The sequence below is a fragment of the Acomys minous genome, assembly GCF_964271855.1.
Source record: "Acomys minous genome assembly, chromosome: 1".
Classification (NCBI taxonomy): Eukaryota; Metazoa; Chordata; class Mammalia; order Rodentia; family Muridae; genus Acomys; species Acomys minous.
The window spans coordinates 43800752-43818918 of record NC_140483.1 but is presented as its reverse complement, the minus strand read 5'-3'; the positions used below and the strand labels follow the sequence as shown (position 1 = coordinate 43818918).

At 36.0% G+C, this 18167-nt stretch overlaps 1 long non-coding RNA gene across 1 annotated transcript in view; it reads left to right on the top strand.

Moving 5' to 3' along the window:
* LOC311595113 overlaps window positions 1-15535 on the top strand; it is a 60493-nt gene extending 44958 nt beyond the window's left edge. Inside the window, exon 3 of the long non-coding RNA XR_014778315.1 lies at window positions 15281-15535. This is a non-coding gene — a long non-coding RNA (uncharacterized lncRNA). The remainder of the gene's footprint in view (window positions 1-15280) is intronic.
* The last annotated feature ends 2632 nt before the right edge of the window (window positions 15536-18167 follow it).

Here is an 18167-nt window from a genome sequence, read left to right as displayed (position 1 = left end):
GATATATCATTTGGCTAACATCAGACACAGACTTCAGTTATTACTTTGAAAAATTACACTATTGAGGAGAAAAGTTTCCTTAGCTTCACATTGCTGTAAAAAAAAAATAACTAATGTACTTGATCTACAAAAAGAAATGGAATTTTGATTACCAGCTTTGGTGTGTCAGTCTAGGTGTGATGGGCTTTGGATTTTTTTTTAATGCATCAGAGAGCAGTGCATAAGGACATCAGCATGTATCAGAATAAAGTTACTTAACCTCTTAACCTGGAAACAAAAAAAGAAAGACGGAGTGAATTTACACAATGCCTATTGAAATCACTTTCAAAATCCATACTATAATATGCATGCCCCAAACTACCTATGCAACACTAACTATGCAACAAGAGAGGAGCATCACATTAAGAACATTTAAAATATCAATTTCAGATGTTGAAAAACATCAATGAATCTAACAAAAACTAAACTTTCATCCTTATAGGAATCTACACTCTGGCGTGAAAATATATATAACTAGAAAGAACATATAAAAACATCGAAGTACTTTATATGATACAAATTAGAAGAAGTTCAGGTAAAAAAGTATTGGGGTTCTGAGAAAGTAGTATTAAAAATGAATGTATTAAATAAACCAGATTGAGAAGCAGCAATTGCAACGAAATCCTGAATACGGCACTGAGTGAACGGCAGTGCTATTTAGGAAAGCACACATCTGGTGAAAGTTACGGTGTATTCACCATAAACAGTACAAATTTTAACATGTGTACAGTGGTGAAACACAGCTTTGTGATTCAGGTCTTTTGTTTGTTTATAGGAATTTATTACTCTGAACAACAGACACCTTTTCAATGTGACTTCTGGTTTACTAATTTTTATAATGTTTACCTGTTTAAAAATTATTTATTTACTTTGTATTTATTCTTGAGAAATATTTTAACAAGAGATTCCTTTGTATATAAAACAAGTTAACTTATAGGAAGCACACCTTAATTTTTTTGGCATTATTTTATTGTAGTATATTTGCCTTTTACTGAAAATGGGATCTTTTCTCATAAAAACATCCTGATTACAGTTTCCTTTCTTTCTAATCCTCCACGATCCTCCCCACCTCTTCTCCCATCCAGACCCACTACATGACTGTCTCTCATTAGAAAAAAACAAGCCTATGATATAACAGCCAAACATAACAAAGTAAAATGCAATAAGGTAAAACAAAGCAGTCACTATGAAGTTGGACAAGGGAAACAAATAGAATCAAAAGATCCCAATAGAAAGCAAAAGAATCAGAGACACATTCATTTGGACATTCAATGTACATTTTTATGTACATTGTACATAAAAATACCAAACTGAAATCTATAATATACACTCAGAGGACCTGCTTTAGACTCATGTCAGCCTGTGCATGATGCTTCAGTCTCGGTTAGTTTATATGAGCTTTGCTCTCTTGAATTAGAGTGCTTTGTTCTTGTGTCCTTCACTGACTCTGGCTCTTAACACTAATCCTGCCTGCTCTCTGGTGGGGTTCTCTGAGCTGAGGCGTGGGACTTGGCAGAGACTTCTCATTTAGAGTTGTGCTTTCCGAGGTTTCTCTATCTCTTTCTATGATGTCAGGCTAAAGGACTTGGCATTTGTTCCCTCTGCTGTAAGAGGAAACTTCTCTGATGATGGCTGCATAAGGTACTGATCTATAACTATAGCAGAATATCATTAAAGAGTCCTTTTATTATATATGTTTTAGACCCCTAGTATTTGGTTTTATAATAGGACTCTGAGGTATAAATTTTGGAAATTGTCCTGGCCCCAGGACAAATTGAACCAGGGTTCACCTGAAAGAGGGGGTGCAGATTGAAAGTAGAGACAGAGACAAGTCTAGATATTTCTGATCAAGACTCTCTTTAATGGAGGGGAGTGGACTTTATATAGCAAAGTCAACATGATCTATTGTAATCTCACTTGCCCTAGGCCCCAGGCAAGAATACAATGCCCTGAACAACTTCCTTAATCTTCTGGGTAGTTCCCTGTAAGAACTTTCCTATTTCTCTGGATAGACAATCCAAAGATAGCTAGAACACATGACCTCCTTCAGAAATGGTCAACAACTCGAAGGTCACAGCCTGCAGCCTACGCCCCAGATTTCTAACATGGCTGAGTTTAGCATGACTCCCCATAGGAAATATCAGTGTTTTGTGGTGTGATTTATTTGGCTGTTCAAAGTCTAAAAGTAGTGCTCTCCAAAATTATTCTGAAATATTTGAGAGCTTTAGAATGACTTTTTGTTTCCACTAAGTTATTCAATACAGTTTAAAAATGAAAATAATTATAAACATTCATGCTAGATATCAGTGTTTAAACAGACTAAGATTTTGTAGAGCTGAAGAAAGTGTTTCATACCATGCTCAACCTCATACTCCTTCCTTTCCAACTGGATCTTTCATTTGTGTGCTGGTTTTAATCCTAAACAACACAGTGGAGAGAGTGAGGTTCAAGAAAGCTGACCAAACCATTGCTTTTCAAAAGAAGAGAGTGAGAACAAGAGTACAAACAAAGGAAACAAAGCAGGAGACATGTAGGGGTGGCAGAAGGAGGGAGGTAAGGAGAGAGGGAGGCAGCGTCACAGAGAGAGAAAACATGAACAACAGTATTTGTGTTTGTGTACATGTGTGTGTGTATGTGTGTGTGTGAGAGAGAGAGAGAAAGAGAGAGAGAGAGAAAGAGAGAGAGAGAGACAGAGAGAGAGAGAGAGAGAGAGAGAGAGAGAGAGAGGAGAGAGGAGAGATGCAGAAGAGAAAGAAGAAATCTGGGGGATGCAGAGAATTGTACCCGTTTCTTGAGAGTTCAACTAGTTCCCTGTAAGACAACTAATAGAGCAGCATACCAACCTATTAAATTTAATAGTTACAATAAGCATCGAAAGCAAAACAGGACAAAAACAATGGCTTATCATTATGATTTTTAAATCCCCCGAAGATATAAATCTCTTTCAAAGGTTCTTGCAAGTTTTCCAATCAAGAACTATTTTTTTTCTTACCTCCTGACTGTTGTCTCTTTGGTGTCAAACAATCAAAGTAAAGAATGTTACTTAACTTGATGCCCCAGCTTGACTCCAGCCCTCATTTAAAAGAACTTGCTGATGGTGCTATATTCTCTTTCTGCTATTGAATGCTTTATATGTTTACTTTTTATATTGCAACGTTTACTATGACATTGCTTCATGGAACTTTGTTTCAAACACACACCAAACAAAACAAAACAGAACACCAAAAACCAAAACCAACCAAACCAAACCACTTTTGTTTTGAATTAAAAAAAAAAAAGCTTTAGTATAGAAAAACAGATGAATATCATCAATCAGAAATAAACTGTGTTACAATAGTCTCTTCCTGTTTTCCTTAATATGTGCTGGAGTGAGTGTCCATATACAGTTCAGCTCTATAGCTCAATATAATGGTTTTAAAAGCTTAGAATAATAGGAAATGTTTACTTCACTATCACTGGCCTGTAGCAACTGTGTTCATTTTAATGCTTCTGCTTTAATCATAATTGCTAGAATTTTCCATGAATATAAAGCAAATACCTTGAAATGAAGATCAATAATAGCAGTATTGAAAATCACATTCTATTGATATGATTCTGCTTTCAGAATCAGACTTAGCCCACAATTTGAAACTTTAAAGTAGAATGAAAACAGTTCACAATTACTGTAATTTAGAATTTAACTCACATTCAATTTTGGAATGTGTAGAAAAATAGATGCCTGCGTGAAATTGTCCTCACTGTATGTGTTTGGAAGTGTCTTTTAAAATGTAAAATCAACATTGCTATTCTAGTCACAGCAAAGCATTTCCCAAAATGTCATATTAAACTCATTACAGACAGAATGACAAGGCTCTCCAATATGATTGTTTTTTTCCTCATAATAAAGGTGAAAATTGCCAGTGCTTGTGAGCTTAAAATAAGATGTGATTGGAGTTAGATGAATTAGTACTGATGAATATGTATTTCAAATGGTTATGTTTAAAAATATATGTAAGCAAGGATGCTTTATCTCCATTTCAACCTGTATCTAGCCCAATAAAATTTTATTTCCAACATCTTTATATTAAGTATATTTATGTATGAATGCTATTACTAAACAACAATTTAAGGAAAGTGTTAACACAGTGTAATAAAGCTAAAAGCTAGCACTAGCTATTTATTTAAAGTATGCTTGTAATTTTGTCAAGGTTTTATCAAAATTTCATCGAAAAAATTTTCAGGCCTTCATTAAACTTTCCATATCTGGTCTGTATTTCTCATAACATACCATTACAATATTGTGCTAGCTTTTTGTTTTTATTTTGCCATTTAATGGATGGTTGATAGAAGAAAATATTGGTGATCACTAAATGTACTTTAAAATAAAGTTTAAAGTAAAACTTTGTTCTTTAAACAATGTATAATGCTCTATTCCCAACACACATCATCTGTAAGTTGTATACACAAATACTGTCTTTAGGTTATGATAATAAGTTTTTCATAGCAGGTGATACAACTGTTGCGTGGGAGAAAATTTAGGCAAGTTACATAAAATGTTTTGAAGTCAGATACATACTTCTATTTTTCACCCCTGTGCATGCTGCCATAATCACTGTAAGTTCATACGGGCATCGGTCCTATTTTATGTGAAAGATGTCTCTCTGCCTTGGAGTTATCCATCACTTCTGTTCTTAAAATCTTTCTGCTTCCTTTTCCACATTGCCCCTTACTCTGATGGGACAGGTTAGTTGTTGTTTCTGTTGCTGTGACGAGAGGCCATGAGATGAGATGAGACCCATATCCAAGCTGTATGAACACAAGCTTTGGGATGAGAACAGTGTATGCCTTTCCCTGTCCTAGCAATCCCTAGGCATTGGTCTAGAACCTTCTAGCCCCATACACTCTAATCTTCTGCAAGCTCGAACCTTGAAGCCTTCAGCTTCCAACCTCAGTCAGCTAACCTAGGCCTAGAACGTTTCAGCCTCTGAGACTTACTGCTGAATAAGCTCACCATTGCTAGTTCTTTCTGCAGTCTGGCTGTCTGGTTCAGCTCAGCTTTTGTGTCCCAAACTCCTCTCCAAGGTAACTGATTCAATCTGCCTTCTCTCTCAGCTTCTGACTGAATTGCTCTGCTTGGCGTCAAACTAACTCTGACAATATATTCTAATCTTCTGGCTCCTTCTGATTGTCTGACTCATTCTCTCTGCCACCTGTTACTATAAAACTTTCCCAGTGAAACTGCCACAGACACTTCTGTACTCCTCCTCCTCTTCCTCCTCCTCCTCCTCCTCTCCCTCCTTCTTCTCTACCCCTTCTTTCTCTGTGCTGCTATTTAGTAACCTCAGTAGCCTCTCTTCTTTTCTGTTCCCCTTAGACTTAGCCTTATCCTGTCTAATCTTTCTCTGATTTTTCATATTGTTTACCCTTCAATTAGATACTACTGCCAAACATCGATGTTTCCTTCTATAAAGTAACCTTACCTTCATTGTTTGAGATTAAAGGCATGTACTAAGAATGAACATGTCTGTATTATAGCTAGATCACACTGTAATAAGAGTGTGATCATAATGTGTATTGACCATTATGTTTACCCAACCTCTACTGCATCCTTGATACCTATGTCTAGTTCTTCCTTTTCCTACAAATCTTTGTATCACTCTCCTGTGCACTTGTTTTATTTTTGACCTACTGAGATTAGCCAGGCCTTTGATATTATCATCATTTTGAGATATCTAATGGATTCTGATGGGTTTATTAAACAAATTCACAATGAAAGACAATTATTATTCCTCTACCAAACTCTAATAATTTAATAGTTAACAATAAGAGGAAGAGCATTTTGAGCCAATCCTGTTTAATGCCCAGGAGAGGTATCTATAGTTGTTATGATTAATAATAAAGTTCAATTAAATCTATAAGATGGCATTTCAGTGAATCTTCTAATCTTCTTTATTCTTGCTCCATGTTTAAGCTTTATAGGAAGTTATTTTAATGTCCTACTTAAGCCTAAGTCCTCAACTATCACCTATACTTGCATTTTGGACATCCACAAGTCCCTGCATTTATTGTTCTTTGTTGCAAAGAGAGGTTTCTCTGCTGAAGCTGAGAGTGGAAATTGTCTAAGGGAATTAACATATTTACGTTCAGAAAGCAGTTCCAAGTTATGTATATTTAGCTAAACTACAGAATTAAGAGCACCCTCCAATTACGAGGAAACCATTAAGAGGGCAAAAGGCCCCATAATTAAGAGTAATGACTACCATTGCCTTTTGTGTAGCTTCACAGTTATCAAGTATGATTCCTCTTTGTTGAGTTGGCCTCACTGAATTTATAGGTCTGACTATTACTCCCATAATAGTCGTGATACTGGTAATCACTTTTATTAAACAAAAGTAGCCTGAAGTTTTGATAGTCAACATTATATTTGTGCTAGGTCAGGAAAAGATCCTTGGGATGAACTTCCTGTTAAGCTTCAAGTGGAAAGATTGTGGCCTAGATGTTCACGTCATTCTGTTATGATACCTAAAGGTCATTGTAACCCTAAGATCTCAGGAATACAACCACAGCACAGTTCTATGAGTACATATTTGTAATTACACTTCTTACTGGGGGATATAAAATAGATTATATTTATTAAAAGTGATAAATGGATTATGGGGGGAAATGTTAAAGGAAGAATAAACTTACATTTGAATTGTATACCACTGTATCTAGAATTAAACTTATTTTGCATCTATATACAAAATTCTAAAGCAGCGAATTAAAAATAATGTTGTGAGTGACAATTGAGACATTCAGGAGTAGATCCACTAATCTACTTTTTGTTCTATTTTCCCTATATATTTCTATATTCCCCTTTTTTCTTTTCAACACCTGCCTCCAAACCTTAGAATGTAAGATAAGGGAAAAGAGAGACATTGCTGAGTCTACCCTTGCTTTCTTTTAAATAAGACCAATAATAACAGGTAACCAACTCCCATTGGTTGGCTATAGAGGAAAATAATCCTCTATAGCGCAAGAAAGCAACTGAAAACCTACCCGATCTCCCTAATAAGAATTCTATTAAAGATTCTTCCAGCTGATTTGGGACAAATACTACCCAGTAGGGGCCCAAATAAAATTGGGGAAATGGTTAAACAAGCTAGGAATCACATTCCTAAATGTTGAGAAGCTCCAAGTCCTGTATGGGGCAGTCTGAAGTGCTGGGCCAATTGGGATTGGAAACTTTCTTTGAAATGGTCCTGGGAGCTGCTTTGTTCTGATGAGGAACTATAATTGAAGCACTTGATGTTGAAACATGAAGTTTACAGTATGTCATTGTCCATCATGCTGAGAACAATGCAACCTGTCAGGTCTGATCTAATATCAGTGTCTGTTCTTTTGTTCTAAAAGCATATAATTTCACACAAGCATTATATAATCCTAAAATTATAAGTGTATTAGGTGTATGTGATGCACAAAACAATTAAGGCTGTTTTTCTGCTCTTTGTATGAAAAAAAGGCACCTGTATATCTTCATTCATGCCATACAAAGAATGGCAGTAAAGTTTTGGGTGAATATTCAGGTAGAAAACTGTCTTTGTCATCCTCTCATTTAGAAAGCTACTAACCTACACTCCCGGCATACTCAGATAATCAAGTTTATTCCTTCTCAAGTCTCAAAGGGAGTTGAAGACCAGGTAGCTTAGTTCTATCATGAAGCTTAATTGTTTATGTGTTGAGATGTTTTTAGGTCTAGATAGGTGTTCTAAGATGATAATGACAGTATGGGATGGAGATTGATTTACATTTAAAAATTTAGCTGTACCAAGATAGGAAAGATGTCTTCTTCAAGGCTGTCAAATCCAAATAGCCAAAACACTAAGAATGTAACATTTATATAATTCCTGATTGTGTCATGGTTCTTCTTGTTACAGGTAATTATTGTATACATGCGTAATAATATAAATGTATATGTAAATATATATATATATATATATATATATATATATATATATATTCACATTTAAAAAAGATTTCTCTTGTTGCTGCTATTGCTGATATCCAGCTTTAATCTGTCATGGTCAGATAGGATCCTGGGTGTTATTTTAATTTAATAGCATTTGTTGAGACTTGCTTTGTGTTTGAATATGTGGTCAGTTTTAGAGAATGTTCATAAGGTGCTAGGAAGAAAGTCTATTCGTTTGTATTGGGTGAAATTTTTTTTTTATTTCTCTCTTTACCAATTTTATATTCAGTAGAGAATTGTTCAATTTCCGTATTTTCTGAGGTTTTGTTGTTTCTGTTGTTATTGATGTTCCGCTTTAATCTGTTGTAGTCTGATAGGATTCAAGGATTTATGCCAATTTTCTTGTACCTGGTGAGATTTGCTTGTGTCCAAGTATGGAATCAGTTTTGGAGAAAATTCCATGAAGTGCAGAGAAGAAGATTTATTCTTTTGTGATTGGATGAAATTTTCTAAACATATTTGTTAGATCCATTTGGATTATAAAATCTGTTAGCTCCAGGATCTTGTAGTCTATCACTATCAGTGCATAAGCACCAATATGTTATTTAAGTGGTAGTACTGTAATAGGAATTTCTTTTCTTTTGTTTTAATGAAATTGGGTGTCTTTGTACTTGGTGTAAAGATGTTAAGTATTCATATGTCCTTTTCAATCAAATTTTCCTTTAATGAGTATGTGGTGTACATTCCTATATCTTCTAATTAGTTTTGATTTGAGATCTATTCATAAGATATAAAAATGACTATATCAGTTCACTTCTTTGGTCTACTTTCTTGATATATATTGCTCTATCCTTTAACCTGAGGTGATACCTATTGTTAATTTTAAGGTGTGTTTCTTGGATATAGCAGGATAGTTCATGTTTTGCATTTATTCTGTTAGTGTATGCCTTTTCATTGAGCAATTGAAACCATTGATGATGTGAGATATCAATGAACAGTGTTTGTTGATTGCTGTTATTTTGCTGTTGTGGTGTGTGTGTGTGTGTGTGTGTGTGTGTGTGTGTGTGTGTGTGTGTGTGTGTGTGTGTTCTCCTCATTTGATTTGCTGGTGTAGAATTATTTAATCATTAAGAAGTTATTCACTGGTGTATAGTGGGAATGGTAAACCTCCATAATTTTAAGTTTTCCTTCTAATGCCTTTTTGGGCTGAATTTGTAGATAGATTTGGTTCTATCATAGAATGTTTGTTTTTCTTCATTTCTTCTGATTAAAGTTTTGCTCTATATAGTAGTCTAGGCTGACATTTTCTGTCTATTAGAGTTTGTAAAACATCTGCTTGGGCCTTTTTGGCTTTTAGAGTCTTTAGTCTTTATTAGAAAAAAGAAACTGTGATCTGTTACAAGCTGGAGACCTTAGTCAAAGTGGGCTCCCAAGGGGATATGAGAGGGATTCTAGCAGAGACTCCTATCTGCAGAAACCATATAGACTGAAGAGGACACACTCTAACTAGACAAGTGTCCTAGTAGAGGAAGAGGAACACCAAGCCACCCACAAAGTCTTCAACTCCAAATTCACCCTGCCTACAAGATGTGAGGGAATAAATATAGAACAGATATAACAGAGATTGAAAAGAGGTCCAACCAATCAGTGGTCCAGCCCAGGACACACCCATGGAGAGAGCAAACCGTTGATACTTTTAAGGATACTTTATGTATGCTTGCAGACAGGAGTCATGCAGAGTTGTCCTCTGCTATGCTGTGATTTACCTCCAAACTTTGGGTAATGTATAGGAAGTCTTGAGGAAAAGTGAAGGGTGGGGAAGAAAGGACCGAGAGATGACAGGAACACCACAAGAAGACCAAGAGTACCAACTAACCAGGGCCCAGAGTCTCCTGAGCTGACTGAAGCACCAACCAAGGAACAAGCAAGGACTGGACATATGCCTCCTACAAAGATATATGTGATGGGTACCTAAGAATTCATGTGGGCTCCCTAATAAGGGGACCTAGGGCTCACTCTGACAATGACTCTCTTTCCAGCTTTTCAGTTACTTCACCCTGCCTTGCCATGCCTCATGGGAAGAGACACACTCAGTCCTGAAACAATTTGATGAGCTAGGATGAATTGCGAATAGGGGATCCCCTTTCCTGAGTAAGGGAGAGGGGTCATGGATGAAAGGGAGGGAGGGACTGGGAGACAAAGGAAGATGGTGCTATGACAAGGATGCAAAGTGAATAAATAATTTTTAAAAATCATGTCTTATTCATTTTTATCTTTAAAAAACATCTTCTCAATATATTTTATCCTGATTACAATTTCTCCTCTCTACTTTCCCTTGTCTCTCCCCTCATATCCATTTACCCTAGATTCATCAGCTCCAAGGTTGCCTCCCCTCAGAAAGAGCAGGCCTTCCAGAGACATCAACAAAATAAGGCATAGTGATCTACAATAAAACTACACATACCATCATATCAAGGCTATGGAAGTGGAGGAAAAGAGACCCAAAGGCAGGCAGAAGAGTCAGAAACAGCCCCTGCTACCACAATTAGGAATCCCACAAGAACACTGAGCTACACAACCATAACATAGATGCAGAGGACCTAGGTGAGACTCATACAGGCTCCCTGATCCCTGCGAGCCCACCTAAGTCCCCATTAGTTAACTCTTTGGTGCCAGTTCTTGTGTTTTTCATTTCCCTTGTTCTTCCAATTGGTCCATCCCCTCTTCTGCAGGACTTCCCAAGCTCTGCCTAATATATGGTTGTGGGACTCTGCATCTGAACCCATTAGCTGCTAGATTCATCAGTCTATAGTCCCAGTATATCAAGAAGGCATGAGAAACTGTAGGTTGAAGGTATTGTGGCTGGGTTGCTTTCACAACCTCTCCACTTGAGGCCTTGCCTGGTGACAGAGGCTGGCCCATTCAGGTTCTTTGTCCTCCTTTACTAATAGTCTTCACTAATATCACCCTGTAGATTCTATAGAGTTTACATTGCATAACCCCAATTGTCAGGTGCTATTCTAATACCTAGTATCTTTTTATATCATTGGGTCTAATAATACCTTTATACAGTTTGGGTATTTTTGCCTGGCAAGATTTAATATGCATTCTTTGTTCTAATGTGTTTCTGTGCTTTGTGTTTTCATTAGCAATTGCCAAGAGAACTTTCTTTTCTGAGGAATTCGCTATGCTTCTTGTTCTTTGATAGGCTTCTTTTTCTTTAGGTTAGGAAATTTTTATTCTATGATTTTGTTGAAAATATTTTCTGTGCCTTTGACACAGATTCATTCATTCATTCATTCATTCATTCTTTATTTATTTTTCTTCTTGTTCTTTTTCTTCTTGTTCTTCTTGTTCTTGTTCTTCTTCTTCTTTGTCTTCTTCTCTATTAATGATAGATTTGTTACTTCTCTAGTCCCATTTTTTTAAATAAAAGTTTTGTGCCTTGATTGTTTTACATATAACACTGACTAAGGTGTCTATTTCATCATCTTTTTTTCTTTTTATATATTTTATTAATTTATTCATATTACATCTCAGTTGTTATCCCATCCCTTGTATCCTCCCATTCCTCCCTCCCTCCTGCTTTCCCCCTACTCCCCTCCCCTATGACTGTGACTGAGGGGGACGTCCTCCCCTCTATATGCTCATAGGGTATCAAGTCTCTTCTTGATTCTTATTTGAGTTCTGAAATTTTTTGTTTTCAGAATACCCTCAGTTGGGTTTTCCTTATTGATTCTATTGCTAATTTCAGGTCTTCAGTTGTTTTCCTTATTTCCTTCTACTTCTGGTTTGTGTTTTCATGTACATCTTTAAGGGATTAATTGATTTCCTTTTTAAGTACATCTATGATATCCATGGAGGCTACATCAATGCCTTTGTCTTGTGCTTCATCTATGTTTTATTCCTTAAGACCTACTGTAATAGGATATTTAGGCTGATATTGGCTGTTATTGATTGTATTTTTAAATTTTTAAAAAAAAATTTTACAAATACATTTAAATTATTACACATATATACAATAAACTACCAATAGCAAGAAGAACCATGACATAATGAGGAATTATATGTTACAACCTTAGTGTTTTGCCTATTTGTATTTGACAGCCTTGAAGAAGGCATCTTTCTTGTCTTGGTGAGTCTACAATTCTGAATGTAAATCAATCTCCATCACATCTTGTCATTATCAACTTAAAACATCTTTCTAGACCTAAAAACATCTTAACCCCTAAAAATCTAAGTTTAATTGCAAAACTAAGCTACCTGTTCTTCAACACCATCAGAGACTTGAAAGGAATAAACTTGGTTATCTGAGTATGCCAGGAGTGCAAGTTAGTAGCTTTACAAACGAGAAGATGACTGATACAATTTACCTCCTGAATAGTCACCCCAAACTCTTTAATGTTGGATCATCTTCTTCAGCCTTCTGGCCCCTATATATTTGACAGACATATTTGTGAGGCAGGAACTACTGCCTCTGTCTTGGCAGAGCTTGGCCTTTAGCTCTGCCTGCACCCAAGCTTGCTATTTTTTTAAGCAGAATTCTGTCTGTTGTAGAAACGAGGACATTTTCCCCAGTAGTTTGTTTGCCACGTTTGAAGCCATCCCCATCAGGAAGCTCTTTGATGCTCATTACACTCTTCGAGGTAGGATGGGTGCTGCCAGGATTTAAACTGTCTCATTGTCAGTGAATCTTTAAAATACTAAAAACATTTTTACATGCTATATTCTGTATGTCTCTGAGGTTTTTGAAGACCTTGTCTACCAATTTTACCTTGTCTTCTATAGAATCATATCTATCTTTTACACCTAGGATGTATATTGCTGTGATTATTGATTGTATTTTTACTCAAAATGTAGATATCTGGATTTGGATGTTTATTTATAAGTACTGAAATCTTCTCTTGTCTTTCTTGGTTGGGTATTTTGTTCCTTTGGTTTCTGTTCCGCTCTCTGGTACTTATGAGTCTGTGGTAGCTGTATGTTGCTTGATTTGGAGTTCTCCTGGAATTCTGCCAGTGGTGGCCAGTGTGTTCCTAGGTATTGGAGGCTGACAGTTCATTTAACAATGAGATGGGTTAGAAGACAGTGGCAATTAAGTAATACATAGAGAGGAGGGAAAGCTGGGTGTTCCACCATGATCTGCTTAGTCCTCAGAGTACTGGTGCAGAGAGTGAGGCAAGGCTAAAGCAGGTAGTCTGCAACAGAGTTGTGAATGAGACGGGGAAATTGCATTTTGAAGAGAAGAGGAAGAATGAATATCTGAAGGTTTCTTATCTGGTTTCGTAGTCTACTTGCTTCTCTGCAAGCTTGGCAAGCTTGGATGGCTGGAAAATACTAAGGAGATGAAATAAACTTTTAGACTCTAGAAATAGAAATGTGTTTGTCCCGTGAAACACATGCAATAAATTAACTATTGTTTTCAAAACTACACTGAACAACAGAAAGAATAAATGTATTATTTTCACAGTGAAATAACTTAAAAATTCAAGATCTTACCTCTGAGACAAATACAACAGACGCAGCCTATATTCTCGTACTTGGCTCTGAGTTCAGAGAATGTGGTTTGAAAATACATCACGCTAATTGTTGCTTCTAGCCTTTTAAGCAATTCACAATTTTTTCTTAAAATGATGAGTATTATCCTGTAAATGTATATTTGTATGTGTGGTTCTCCTTCCCCACTTACACCCCCTTTCCCTAGTCATTCAAAAGCACACATCATTTTAAATCCATTATGATTTTGTATAAATTATATTTCTATTTATAAATTTCAGTGGGTAACTACTAATAAATTATTGTCAATTTTATAAATTTTAATCAGTCACAGAGGTATTCTTTTCCTTTATAGTTTATAATTATCAAAAATCATTTAGTGCCATTACACATGAAAAGTACTATCAAAATGCCAACCTGTTTAGGTATCAGTGCCTTCACCTCTTTGCCATAACTTGTACAATGTCATTTAAAAATGTGCACTATGAATCATTTATAATCATATGCATGCATTTTAGACAGCATTTGCTTAGGTACGTTAAATGTTGAATGAATAGATAAAGGAAGGTTAAAATAAAAAGTCATTCCAATTAAATTTTGTAGCACCTTCAAAAGTGAGTTGAAAACTTTTATATTCAACACTGTGGAATTTGCATATTTAAACAGGTATTTTAAAGTGAATATTGGTTGTATTTCTCTAAAAATTTGCTTTCCCAAGTGGAAAAAAAGAGACCAGAAGTATTGAGTTATTCAAGAAACTTGTGCTTGAGACCTTTGTCAAAGCATCCATGATAAGCAATGACACATGTCAATAGGTATAATATTAAGATGATAATGTCTGTAAGTACAGAGCAATTTGTGAGTGGTTATGGAAGTCATTTTGAAAGAAGTCTTATCATTTTTTTCCTAAAAGAAACTTTTAAACATTTTCCCATATTATCTGTTTTATTTAAACAATGAAACAGTAGCCATCTTAAAAATTAATTCTAAATATGCAAAATTCTTTTTTTCGAAAAGTTACAGAATATAATTTTATATTCACTTTATAGATAAAGAAATGAGGGAATTAAATTATTGCTTAAGCAACATCATAGAGTTTGTAAGTAGTAAATATATAAATGAAATTATGATGTTGTTTATAAATATCTTTGTGTAAGATCAAGAGAACAAGATGTGTCTAATAAAATAAGTTTGGTTCCCTTGATTTGTTATAAGATTTTTTTATACATGTGAAAAATCTTTTATGATTACTTTCAACTCTCATTACTCTGTATATCCTATCACACTCCTACTCACCTCTTTCTTTCAGACAGACAAATATCATTCTTCCTTTCACTGTTTTCTCTCTCTCTCTCTCTCTCTCTCTCTCTCTCTCTCTCTCTCTTCTCGCTTTATATATATATAAAGCTGACTGTCAATCTGTCTCTCTCTATTTCTCTGTCTCTCTCTGTCTCTTTGTCTCTGTCTCTGTCTCTGTCTCTCTCTCTCTCTCACTCACTCTCTCTCTCTTTCCCCTGTGTGTGTATACTCCTTAGGTTTTGTAGGAAATAACAGCTTATATATGTTGATAATTATAACGATTATGTTATAGCCCAAGGAAAACATCTCACAGCGCCCCTATCTATCCTCTGATTTACAAGTAATTGTTTTTATACCCATAGACTACTGTTGCTCTTAGCCTTTTCCCAGGAAGTTTCTTTTTATTGTAGAGAGTATTTAATGCTGAGACTCATAACTCTTCAAAGTTCTAACAGTAAGTAACTCATGAGTTCTGACCTCTAAATGCACATCTATAACGTCTATATTATCTACTTCAAGGTTCAGGGAATATTGGAGAAGAATGAAAAGGCTGAAAGAGAAGTTCCGTTTTCTGAAGAACTGACATTTGACATTGGACTAAATAGTAGACCCTGAAAGAACTGAAGAGGCAAGGTTGTAAGTATTGGAGAAGAGCTATTCAGCCACAGATACTAGCAATTTTGTGAAAGGAAAATATATTGAGGAGCAATTTAAACAGAAGAGTACAATGTTGGATCCAATTGGATATATGGTTAGGAACCCACTATAACTTCAGACAGGTGAAAAGAAGGTTGTGTAGAAAACAAAATAGCTTTACTAAAGAGAGGACACCACATTTTGATGAAGGAAAAATAAAGATTGTGAAAGGCATTGAATCAAGAAAACAATGTCATATTTCAATATGGTCATGTTGATTTAGTATCAATCTCCAGTTACGAGAAAAGTTCAAAAAGTTGGAAAACTCTTTCTAAGAAACAACCTATGCTATCAAAGGAAAAATGAGCCTCTACTTATAATAATAAGGATATCATGCATAAAGGTGGATATAACTGTGAGACTGTACATATTGAGTTATACACATGGGAGAAAAAAATGTATGACTGAGATATGAACAGTGGAATAATGAAATTGAATGCAAATTTTATAAAAACTAAGTTATGTATATACATACTCATACAAAAATGAATTTTATTATTACTCTCTGCTAAGTTTTCAAATTTTGCTGGAAATCAAATTGCTTAATGAGACTGATACATCAACCAAAGACCATGTATAGACTGGACCTAGGCCTACGACACAGATGTAGCCAATGGGCAACTCAGGCTTCATGTGGGTCCTGTAGTAAGGCGAGTGGGAGCTGTCTTTCATATGGACTCAGATGCCAGCTTTTTGATCACTGCACAGTGAAAGGAAATCTATGGAAGATGCTTGAATGAGCCAAACATCCATCTTTGAGGTACATTTGAGACACAATGTTTTCTACAGTAAGACTTAGGAAAACATTTAAATTTGAATAGGCTATCACCTTGTAGTTTAGAATTGGCAATTATGATTTGTAAGGTCAGTTAGCAGTAAAAATTCTCCATAAGGAAAGACGTTAATGACCCCAAACTCCAGAGTTCAGGTTAATTATATAATATTATTTATTTATATCTGTGGTTGGTACTTGAAAATAAGAAGCAAATATGTGTGATGAGACAATTGTCTCTGCAGAGCCATTTAGAAATGGGTTTGAAGACGATGTCTGTATTGAGACTCCTTTTAAATGAGAGAAGAGCCATTACAGTGGTGAGCCACACTATCTAGATAGTTTCCTAATCAAATTGACATGGTTGTAGCTATACATTTGTGCCTATATGTCAATAAAACAATGTGAATAGTTTTCTATTTATCTCTGCCTTCTTGTTACAGGGAAATCTCTATTTGAGATGTGAATAGTTTAAAACTCTCGCTTGCACAACTCTTTATTTTTACATAATTTATTCACAGTAATCCTGATTATTATCCCCTTGCTCTTATCTTCCTGTTCTCATGTTCCCACCCGCCTTCCTTCTTCTGCCCTTTCCCCACCCCTAGACCTCTGGCAGGGGGAAGGGGTGATCCTCTCCAATGCCTAACTAGAGCCTGTCAGGTTTCATCAGGATAGTCTGCATCCTCCTCCTCTGTGTGTCCACAAGGCCACCTCACCCAGGGGCAGTGATCAGATCCTGGGCATCAGAGTACACATCAGAGCTTCAGCAGCAGTGCTTCCCTCAACATGTGGAGAATTAGCTGTCCTTCATGAATCATCCTTGGTTGGTGGATGAATTTGTGCAAGCCCTCCTGTGTCCTGATCCCCCAGCCTGCTTGCAGAGCAGGGCACCTGAACCCTCTGGGTCCTTCCATCTTCTCCCTCTTCAGTACAACTCTCAGTGCTCTGCTCAGAGTACAGCTGATAGTCCCAGTGTCTGTCCTGATCCCTTGCTGGGCGAAGTCTCTCATAGTACATCTATGTTTGGCTAATATCTACTTCTAAGTGAGCATATGCCATGCATATCTTTCTGGGTCTGGGAGAAAGACCTCACTCAGAATAAACTTTTCTAGATCCATCCACTTGCCAGCATATTCAAGATTTCCTTGTTTTTAATAGCTGAATAGTATTCCATAGGTATAAGTACCACAGTTTCTTTATCCATTATTCAGTTCAGGGATATCTAGGTTGCTTCCAGTTTCTGGCTATTACAAATAAAGCTACTATGAACATACTTAAACAAAGTTGTTGTTGTTGTTGTATTATGGAACATCTTTCAGGTATATGTCCAGGAGTGGTATAGCTTGGTCTTGAGGTAGTATTATTCCCAAATTTTTGAGAAAGATCCAGATTGATTTCCAAAGCGGTAGTACAAGTTTACTACACCACCAACAATGGAGGAGTGTTCCCCTTTCTCCACACCGTCAACAGCATGTGCTGTTCATTGAATTTTTGACCTTAGCCATTTCGATAAGTGTGAATTGGAATCTCAGAGTCATTTTGATTTGCATTTCCCTGATGACTAAGAATGTTGAGCATTTCTTTATGTGTTTCTTGGCCATTTGATACAGATCCATATTTATCACCTTGTACAAAACTCAAGTATAAGTGGATCAAAGACCTCAACATAAAACCCTACACACTAAATCTGTTAGAAAAAAGTGGGGAAGAGCCTTGAACTTGTTGGCATGGGAGACAACTTCCTGAACAGAGGACCAACAGCTGAGGCTCTAAGGTCAATAATTAAAAAATAGGAGCACATAAAACTGAGAAGCTTCTGTAAGGCAAATGACAGTGTCGACAGAACAAATGGACAGCCTACAGACTGGGAAAATATCTTCACCAACCCAACACTGACAAAGAGCTAATATCTAATATATATATATATATAACTCA